This window comes from Cololabis saira, chromosome 8 (assembly GCF_033807715.1).
Source record: "Cololabis saira isolate AMF1-May2022 chromosome 8, fColSai1.1, whole genome shotgun sequence".
Taxonomy (NCBI): Eukaryota; Metazoa; Chordata; class Actinopteri; order Beloniformes; family Belonidae; genus Cololabis; species Cololabis saira.
This window is the reverse complement of record NC_084594.1, coordinates 7,381,491-7,393,042: the sequence shown is the minus strand read 5'-3', so window position 1 is coordinate 7,393,042 and position 11,552 is coordinate 7,381,491.

Here is an 11,552-nt window from a genome sequence, read left to right as displayed (position 1 = left end):
TAAAAAACAAAATCAGGGGGGATGGTGGATTTTGTCATATGGGGACGATAATTTGTGATGATTACAGAAATACTGCAGGAATGACATAGCAGCAGTTAAATGCAGCCTTCTGTAAGCTTTAAATATCCACTGGGCTTACATCAAATACATCAAAACACAAAAATAAAAAAGTTTTCTGAACTTATCAATATGACTCTGTCCTTCACAGGATAAGTAAAATGGATCACTGCAAAAACGCAAAATCTTAACAAGAATATTTGTCTTATTTCTAGTTAAAATGTCTCATTTTAGTAAAAAAATCTCATTACACCTAAAACAAGACTCATCACTGGAAAAAACAATTTTCACCTGTTTCAAGTAGATTTTCACTTAAAATAAGTAGAAATATCTGCCAATGGAACAAGATTTTTTTTGCTTGTAATAAGAAGATAAATCTTGTCCCACTGGCAGATTTTCCTACTTATTTTAAGTGAAAATTTACTTGAAACAGGTGAAAATTGTCCAATAAGTTATTTTTCTGGTGATGACTCTAAATGTTGAAATAGCAGTAAAACCACATTCATTGATGAAATGACATAAGGGATGGAAAGTGGGGATGGCAGTTTTACAGGGGGGATGATTTTGACCGTTTTTATTTCAGGGGGGGATGCCATCCCCCCTCATCCCCCCTGAACTCAAGTACTGGCCGTCAGACACGTTTTCAAACGTCAGTTGTGTCAAATTCATCTTCCTGCTTAAACTTGTTAAATGTTCCGACCTCACAAAGAGTTCAATCATCTCTGCATTTAGTAAGACGTCTGCTTTAATAGCAAAATACTTGTACAACCGTCATACAGTACATGGGCCTCTTCACTTTACATCTGTATGTACAAAAACTCCCGACTCGCCAGAGTTGCAGCCCTCCATAAAAATTAAAAGTATCTTTTTAAAACAAATATAAAACTTTCATAGGCCCTGTCCCAATACTCCCACTACCCCTCGTTTTCATCCCTAACCCCTAAATCTTGCGCGTTCCCGTGATTTATGTTCGTTTTGAGTGCTGCTGCATATCAAATAAATGGATTGGCATATCCTACCTGGATCCTATGTCTGAGCTTTTGAATTTGTTTAAAGCACGCGTCCTAACTAAAACCGGCTATCATCCGGATGCTGGATGAAAAGGAGGAGGAGAGGGAATAGAAGAGGGACGACCAGTTATCTAAGTTAATTGACATTTTTGGGAAGATGATGGACAAAATGTAGTTTTCTTCATCATTTTTTTATTCATAATTTGAGGTTCAATTTCTTTTGTTTTCATTTTATATTAGACAAATCCTCAGTTGACCTGGTGTTGAATAAACAAGACTTGCTTTTCTTTAATCTGAGTACAGTGTTTGAATTAAGATTCCCTATGTTAACAGAAATGCATACATGTAAATACTAGCAAGACAGTTTTAGATCCAACACAAACAAGTCAGGCAGTAATTTGGTTATTCATTTATTTATGACCACAAAATTTAAACAATTTCAGCAAGTTGAACAAAAACGTTGCAGTAAATAGTAATAATATAACTGAAATATTTAGCTTAGGTTACCATCAATTTATACTGTCTCTTACAAAAATGAAATGACAACATGCTCAAAATGGAAAGTAATATTAGTTGGTCATAACAGCAGTTTACACGCTCTTACAAAAATGAAATTACTCGGCGATTGAGCCTGGCATACTGGATGCGCTGGTATGGGTAGATTGAAAGAAAGACTCTACATTAACAAGGAAATACATGTGCTGTGCGCATGTTTAAATTGTGTTCTTTGTTGAATTTTATGCTCCTTTATATAGGCTACCACTTTGTTTTCAAACATCCGTAGGATGATCATTCCCAAACTTATAATAATATGTAACATTTTGATCTGACGTGTTTCCGGTTTCTGCTAAGTGCTGTCCCATTCTTATTTCTACCATTTTGATCTGACCTCACACCCTCTCACACTTGATCACTTCCAGCTGACGTCACTAAAGTCTGTGAGGGTTCAGGGCTTGAGGGTTTAGGGTGGAGATTGGAATTCAGGGTTGGAGTCTGTTACCGACTCCGTGAAGAAAACCTGCTCAAAAGTAGCATTTGTTCAACATACCCCAAGTTTCTTTCTGTCTCCTCTCCCTAATGAAGCTGAACACCAGTGTACATTGAATACTTAACCGGTGTTAAAGAGAACATTGTTAACAAGAGCAAATCCTGACTGTTGCAGGAAGCCTTGAGAGATACTTTTCATGAAGTTTGAAGTCAGAATTAAATTTGTGTTTGCAGAAAAATGGTTAATAATCTATACCACATGTTTACTGTGGGTTGATTGTTTTCTTCCGTTGTAAATTAATTTGGATCAAAGTGTCTCCTAAATGTAATGTGATCAGAGCACTGGGAGCAACAGAGCTTTGTGAAAAGGAATTGCTGATTTAAGCCTCTAACAAAACAAAACACTGCTTTTGCATCTAATACTTGCATATTTTTCAATACATGTTTAAGTACTGATCCAATAGAAGTGGAAGTTAATGAATGGATGAGTGGATGGTGGCTTGACATGACTGTAGTGAATTGGTGCGTACAAGTAAAACTTAAATGAAGTGAAAACTAGTCAGTTTTCCTACAACAGTCGGTGGTAGTGTGGCCGAGCGGTCCAAGGTGCTGGAATTAGGCTCCAGTCTCGGAAGAGGCGTGGGTTCAAATCCCTCCACTGTCATCAAGGCTTCAAAGCAACCTGATAAGTTAGTTACCAGTGACATCTAGTGTCCAAATTTGTGCAGTGTTTTAGAGGCACCAAACATTCATCAATATCCATCTTTTGCTGCTTACTCCAATTCAGAATCATACAGATCTGTTGGACCCGTACATCTCAAACAAGATGCAGGGACACATCTGAACAAACAAACTCACTGAAGTAATCCCATTTCCAGAGGTGGGTAGTAACGAGTTACATTTACTCCGTTACATTTACTTGAGTAAGTTTTTTTGGGTAATGTTGTACTTTTAGGAGTAGTTTTGAATCATTATACTTTTTACTTTTACTTGAGTAGATTTGTGAAGAAGAAACTGTTACTCTTACTCCGCTACATTAGGCTACGTTGAGCTGTTACTTTTCTTTTATCCCTTTTATCCGCGTACGCGTCAATCTCATGACATCACTGAGTGATTCTTTGGGAAAAATGTTTGTTTTTGCATGTTTTGTCACATTTACACAGACTCAAACACACACACCGTTTCTATGAGTTCATGGGCTTGTTCTAGTTCTGCCTGGTTAAAAAAGAAAAGTACAAAGGCTTGAAATTTTGTGCTACTTGTGCTTAATTTATTTTTTTATTCTGTTATTATTTTATTTATTCTATTATTTATTAAAGTACTTGAATTTACTTTAAGATTATTTTAATTTAAGCTTTTTTATTTTTTATTCATTTTAATTTATTTTATTGATTTAATTTACCTGAAGATGATTATTTTGTACTTTTGTCTGTTTGAATGGTTGTGTTAAAAAAAATTAATCAGACGTTACTCAACAGTTACTCAGTACTTGAGTAGTTTTTTCATCAAGTACTTTTTTACTTTTACTCAAGTAATGATTTGGATGATTACTTTTTACTTCTACTTGAGTCATATTATTCTGGAGTAACAGTACTTTTACTTGAGTACAATTTTTGGCTACTCTACCCAGCTCTGCCCATTTCAACTATGCCTCTCCCTTGATGGAGGGATCGCCACAGTAGAATTGGAGACACGAGCATCAACCAAGCAGCATGTCTTGACAGTCATTCCTCTTATTACATTTAGAATAATCAATTAACCTGACATGCATGTTTTTGAACTGCAGGAAGAAGACCAGAGTGTCTGGCGAAATCCTACACAAGTACAGAGATCATTCCAACGCCACACTGAAAGACTCCTGCAGGGAGTTGAACCAGAAACCTTCTTGCTGTGAGACAACAGTGCTAATCACTAAGCCTCCTCGTCATTATTCACTTTAAAATGCATGCAGATCTCTTTTGAACTTGTCAGGTGGAGTACACAACAACTCAGTTTTTCACAGAGGATCCCGGTTTCATCTTTTCAGTCATATAACTTTAGACACAATTCGTTTTCAAGTTCTTACTTTTAAGGTGAGCAAAGAAAAGCAGTCAAAACCCCTGCAGTCCGATCACCTTCACCTGCAGTATTTTGTTATTAAAGTCTAACTTTCATGCAAAACCCCAACAATTTTACTCTGCCACATTTAATGGATACATATGACTTTTTCGGTGAGAGACACATCGTCATCATCTAATCCAGTAAGACTGTTGGTAGCAGCATTGTTTTAATACACCTTAAACACAAATTGAAGCCTCAACTTAACCAGCAGTGAAATACTTTAGCTCTTTTGTGTGACCTGGATTTTCTGATTTAGCTTTTCCCCTCAAAGAAAGAGGTAAACAATTCAATTTAATTCAATTCAATTTTATTTGTGTAGCATCTAATACAACAAAAGTTGTCTCTAGGATCTTTCCAGAGACCCAGAACATGAACATAAACCCCCGAGCAATTATTACATAAACAATGGCAGGTAAAAACTCCCCTAGTGGGAGAAAAACCTTAAGCCAAACAGTGGCAAGGAAAAACTCCCCTTTAGGAGGGAAGAAACCTTGAGCAGGACCAGGCTCATAAGGGGGGACCCTCCTGCCGAGGGCCAGACTGGGGGTCAGGGACGTCAGCAGCACAGCAGGCAGGTGGAAGCAGCAGCGGGATGACCAGAGGCGGGGGGGGGTGGGGACCGGGACCGCAGGCCAGCACGCAGTTCCTGAACCTCTGGCCTGCAAACATGCACAAAAGAAAAAAAAAGGGGGGCCTGCACAAGAAACTATGGGAACAATGGACAAAAAGAAAAAAGAAAAAAAAAGAAGCAGCCAGGGATCCCGCGGCGGCGGACCGTGACCCAGACAATCCCCGGCCACCTGGTCCGGGCCGGACATGACCCCCACCCGGCAGGGGGCCAGCCTGCCCGGAGAGACAGAGCCGCCCGGCCGCCGACGCGGGCAGGTGCACCCGCCCCCACGAAAGTGGCCCTCCAAGACCAGAGGGGCGCCCCGCCGCGGAGGCAGCGGGGGGTACCGGAGACGGGCCCGGAGAGAGGGAACCCCCCAACAAGGCGACACCCGTGCAGGCCCGACAACGGAGGGACCCAGACCCAGGCATCCCATTCATTCATCCATTCACCTATCCGATATCTATACTAATAATAATATAATATACTATCACAATAATAATAATAATAATAATAATAATAATAATAATAATAATAATAATAATAATAGTAATATAATAATAATATTAATAACCATCTTTGTATGACATAATATTAATAAATTATTAAATTTTGTTGTCCTGCCAATGGAGGCCCAAATCCTCCATGGCAGGATCCTTCCACACCGCATTCTCACCGACACAGACGCACAATCACGCACAGTTTCCCCCTCCCCGGGGGGGTCCAGCACCGCCAGAAGGCACCCCAGGCTGCACGGCGAGCCCCGCCAGGCCCGGGCATCACGACCCACCTATCCCAGGCCGGCGAGGGAGTGCGGGTGATGTGGGACCCCCTCCTGCCCCAGGTGTTGAGTGCATGTGATTAAATCCATAAAAACAGGGAGGGGGAGGACAAGGTATCAATTTGACACCGACCCCCCCGTCCCGAACTAAATGTCCTTGTCAAATGTATTTATTAAGTGTTGAATGTGCAGTGTCTACAGTGCTGTTAAAACCGTGAGGCGGGGAGTGCCGGGCCACGTGGGACAATGCCCCCCACGACCCGGACCCCCCGCCCTTCGCCTATGTGCGTATGAATCGTGTAAGGGGGGGAAGGAGGGGGAGAAGAGGCCGAAGCCAGGAAGCAGGACCAGAAAAGCCGGCCCTGGTAAGACACCCGCGCTCCCCCACCGGCCATCCAGTGGACGGGGGCCGGCCCTCCGAGCCGGGCCAGGGCCCCGCCGTACCTCCACGGGCGCCCCCGGCGCCGCCGGAGCCCCCAGACGGAGGGGGAACCGGTCCAACATCCCCTCATTCATACTGACAACAAGACATAGACACCTGGGAATGGTGCCACGCCGCGCCCGCCCGTGCACCCCCCGGCCAGGGGAGGCCCGATCCCCGGACCCGGCCCCACCCCCCCCCGGCGGACACCCCAAAGGTCACGGAGTCCCCACAGACGCAGGGGCATGCGGCCCCCGCCCAGCGACGGAGCACCGAGGCAGCAATGCCCCCCCAGCGCAGACAGCCACCCCCCACCCAGGCAGGGCCGGGCCCTCCGAGCGGGACCCCCACATCCACAGCCCAGCCCTCCCCGGGAGACCCGGAGACGCCCTAGCCACAATCCCCCGCCCGAGCCCCCCCCAGCCACCCCTCCCCCCCCACAGCCATGAGGTAACACCCCCATAGGCCCCCAGGACCTTCTTGCTGTGAGACGGCTGCACTAACAGCTGTACCACCGTGCCCATGGTCGTTTGTGATTTTGATCATGGCGGTCTCAGTACTGTGGTGGGTTCTGTAAGCTGACTGGACGGGTTCATAGAGCTCATGGTTGGACAGATGCTGGTGGAGCTGGGCCGCCACTGCTCTTTCCAGGATCTTACTGAGGAAAGGAAGGTTGGAGATCGGCCGGAAGTTGTTGAGGTCTTCAGGGTCCAGACCAGGCTTCTTCAGAATGGGAGTGATGGAGGCGATTTGAAGACTGGGGGGCAACTGTACCAGAGACTATGGAGGAGTTGATTATGTCAGTGATGACAGGACAGAGGGTAGGTAGGCAGGCTTTGGTGACCAGTTTGGTAACCAGTGCAGTGGTGACTGGGGAGAAAGAAGAGAGAGAACAGTGGGGGGGGGGGGGGGAAGCTCCAGGAGCACTCCACTTAGTGGGCCGGACCCGCCGGGGGAGGGAGGGTCAGGTGTGTGGAGTTGCTGGTGAATGGTGTCCACCTTAGCCCCGAAGAACTCCAAAAACTTGGAGCAGCGATCAGGTTCATCGGTGGTGGGGGGGGCAGCAGTGGGTCGGAGCAGGCGATTGATGGTGGAGAACAATGTCCTGGGGTGATTCTGTTGAGCACCAATGAGGGTGGAGTAATACCTCACCTTGGTTCTGGCAAGTTCGTCCTTATATGAACTCACATGCTCTTCAAAAGCCAGCCGGTGGACAGCCAGGCCAGTTTTTTTTTTGCAGCTGGTCCAACCGGCGACAGGTGGTCTTCAAGATACGGAGGTCAGAGGTGAACCAGGGGGCAGGGCGGACATAGGAGACAGACCGGTATTTGAGGGGGGCCAGAGAGTCCAGGCTGCTGGATAGAGCCGCGTTGTAGTGGTTGACCAGGTCATCCACCGAAGTGGCCTTGCAGACCTTGCAGCCGTGTTCGGCCTTGATGGAGGACATCTCAAGTCTGTCTTGGCATCTGGGGAGGTGCAGTCTGTCTCTCAGCAATGAGTCTGGACACCAAGCATTGTTCTTAAAAATGCACAGACCCCCCACGGCTGGTCTCACCAGAGTCCTCTGCTCTTCTGTCATATATATGTAAATAAAACAAACAGTAATGGATCCTATTGTCCACTGCAGCATCTGATGCAGACGAGTGTTTCACTAACTCTCCAGGTCAGTGTGCAACGTGTGGGTTCACACATTGTGTCAGTGTCCTCAACATCTTTCTTGGGATGTTGAGGAGCCCGGAGAAGGTGGACGAGAACAACACTTTCAGTGAGTTACGTCTCTTGGAGATGATTATCTCTCTGAAGGAGGAGATGGTGATGTTGAGCAGCCTGAAGTCTTCTACTGAAAGTAGATCCAGCACCAGCTTTTTTGGACAGCCGTATTTCTTACAGATGTCTTTGAAAATCTTCTTGTGGATTTTCTTTATCTTTTCTTGGCTGATGTCAAAGTCTTCTCCTTTAACTTGAGTCCATATTTTCTCCAAAAGCCAGTTATGGATGGCTTGAAAATCCTCCGGACTGCATGGCAGCTGTGCTATTTTAACAGCTCGCTCTATCAGGGCCTCGACAACTGAGCTGGCATCAACTTTGCGACTGTCCAGCTCCTCTTCGTCCTCCCATGTGAAGGTGTCTGAGTCATCTGACTGGGTGGACTCTGAGGACGTCTCTTCAAAGTCAAAGTCTTCCTCAGGTGTGATCCATGGTGAATCTTTGCAAGCTGCAAAATGCTCCACATGAGAGAGCGATGTTGATTCCTCACAAGCTGCAAAATGCTCTACTTGAGAGAGCGATGTTGATTCCTCACAAGCTGCAAAATGCTCTACTTGGGAGAGCAATGTTGATTCCTCACAAGCTGCAAAATGCTCTACTTGAGAGAGCGATGTTGATTCCTCACAAGCTGCAAGTGCAGTTGAGGGTCCAGATTCATGAGGTTCTGCATCTTCCACAGATGTCATTTGTACCTCAGGTGCAGACGTCTCTATGACGACTGCCGGCGTTTTAGGAAACACTGTAGAAATAGGATTAGTGAAGACGTTCTTTATCCTTTTCATCAGTTCTCCTGCTCTCTCTTTAACTGCTCCAGCAGGTCCTTTGGTGTCCACAGCTGCTTTACGGGACTGTAGCTGAAGCTTGCATATCATCTGTATGAATTGTATAATTACATCAGATGATTGTTCAACTGCATCATAAAAACTGGGGTCAGTGATCTGGTCGACCAAACGTGCAGCACGGTTCTGATGACTGTGAGGGGAAGATGAACCTCTCTCCTCTACGTGTTTGATGATTAAGTCTCTGATGATGCCTGAGATCTCTGGCCGGAGCTCTTGTGTGACGGCTTCGATCCTCTCCGTTGATAAGGCAAATCTGATCAGATATTTCTGTAAAACTGCAGCTATGATGTAAACTGTCAGGTCCCACTTCAGCTTTTCCAGCAGGCTTTTTCCACGATCATCATGGTTGTTGGGGACCAACCATGGACAGTTGTGTGTGATGACCGTGTTCAAGAAGCTGAGGAGTCTCGGTCTGACGTCGTCTGAGACGATGTCCACAATCTCTGACGACGTTATTCCCTTTATTGTCTGCTCAACAGTGATTTCTGAATCCTCCTCATCTACAACACCTTCTTTGAGTGCAGTCGGTGGGGATACAGGTTCTTCCTCAGCTGTTGGCCCGTGCTCCTCAGGTGCAGACATCTCAGGATTGACTGACGGCACGTCAGAAAACATTGTGGGAGAAGGATCAGTCCAGGTGTTTTTCATCACTTTTTCCTGTTGTTCTCCCTTGCAAGTGACGACTTCAGCAGCTTCATCAGTGTCCTCTGTTGAAGGAGGGACGTCAGCTTCTTCACTGCAGGACGCTTTAAGTCCCAACAGTATCATTATGAAGTCTATTATCGTGCCAGATGACTGTTGGATGGTATCATCAAAACTGTAAGAGTCAGTGAACTGGTCTACGATGAGAGCTTCCAGGTCCTGATAACACTTAACGGGAGATTTAAATGTCTCCTGCACATGGCTGAAGATCAGCTGTGTTATAATGTCAGGGACCTCAGAGTGGAGCTGTTTTCTGACGTCCTGGATGTCTTTGTTAGTTACGTCGCACTTGTCTGCTACTTTCTCCAAAATAGCTGCAGTAATGAATCCCGTCAGGTTCAGCTTAAGCTCTTCCAGCTTGTTTTCACTGGGATCATCACAATTATCGGGGGCCAACCAAGGCCAGTCGTGTGCAATAACTGCGTTCAAAAAGACTGGCAGCTCAGGTTTGACTGTGTCCCTGATGAGGATCAATAACTCTTCTGCTGCTATTCCCTCCATGGCGTATGTAAGGAAAAACCTGGTGATGGTTGTCGCAGGAGAAGACTTGGAAGGAAATCCAAAGTTACTTCAGATAATTTTTTTAGCAATAATAGCTGGGATGTTTTTCCAGAAAGGCTTTTGTGATTATGCTTGATATTCGGTCAGAAATACCAACTGCTAAGTTTTAAACTCGACTGTGTTGCACATAATCTCCAAACGCTTTGACACATCAAAGCACAAACGGTGACGTTTATTTATTCAGAACGTAACTAACCGTTGCCTAGCAACCGTTAGCGAGCGCACGTCATCCAATTTTCGGGTTGAACCGTTTGCAGAACTAAGATTCGTTGTAGTTCCTCAGCTGGCCGCTAGAGGGGGCAAAAGAGAGTCCATCTGCATTGTCTCCCATGTTAAAATGTTTCACTTTAGAATATATAAGGGTCAATGACGAATAAGGATTTTCAACAGGTCAATTTTAAAATAATAAAAAAAAGAATATCTATTGCAGTAGTTCAAACATTAAAAATGTTGTGTACACATAAATTTTGACAAAAATCATTTTTTGTCTAGATGAATTGGCACTAGCCTTAAAAAAAAGTCATGTGGTGCAACCATGATTCATATTAAAATAAATTAATTTCCTTAACATCTTGACATCTTTTTTTTCAGTATTATACAAAAATTGTTGTTTTTTTTAATGGTCGCCCCACATGATATTTCATAAAATGGGCATCAGTCAAACTTTGTTTGTATATTATGATGGAAATATAAATACAAATGTGTTGCAATCTTACACAGGACTACAAGACACTTGGGAAATCATTCCAGATAGGGCAGAAGATTGATTTAGAAACATTTAGATTGATTTCAAAAAAGTTTTCAAAACAAGAGTCCTGGTCGGATGGTCGCACCACATGACATTTTGATGCTTAAAACGACAACAAAATCCCAAATAACTAGTATTTTTGTAAAATTCAAGTGGGTCCATATGTGGGACAGGTCGGTCATATATATGGTATTTTTTCATCCATTTAAACCTTTTTTGAATTGAAAAAAAGAAAATCCGTTTTTCAGAAAATATAGGTGTCACGTCATTGACTAAACATCCAGCAGCAGCTGCCACAGCTAACCTGAATTGGTATAAAGTGGTGTATTCTCCCAAGGAATGTAGCTTGGCAAAGTACTAAGTATAAAAAACAAAGAGGCTCATCAGAAACTAGCCAGATATCAAATCATTTTGGCTTTTTTGTGGTATATATCTGGCCTCTTTTTGGCAAAGGATTAGGGTTTTGGGTCAGCTTTGGTTTAGTTATGATCTGCCATAATAAATAAATGGCGCGAGTTTCGGCTTCTGTTTGGTTAGCCCGCCAAAAAGGCGATGAGCGCGTTCACATCTCATGATTTTATGGCAGCGCTTTGTCATCTAATCCCTCCGGCTGGACAAAAGTCTGCACAAACACCGGGAATTGTTTTACAAGAGTCTCACATCATTTCTCGGCTGGATCACTGGAGGTGAAGGTGAATATATTCCTTCGCTCCGAATTGGTTTGTTTCTGCTAACCACAAGTTTCATGGTTTTGTTTGATCTGTTTGAGAAGCAGGTCATGTACGCAACTTGCATTTTATAATATACGGTAGCCAAATGAAAAACATGACGTTTGTGTCGGCTCGTCATCGCGCTGGCTAGATTGTAGTTAGTTAGAATACTGAATCTGATGAGGACAATTAAAACGTCTCTGATAATACGCTTTGCATTGAGTGAACATTTTAATATGCTAGCGAGAGGTCTGGT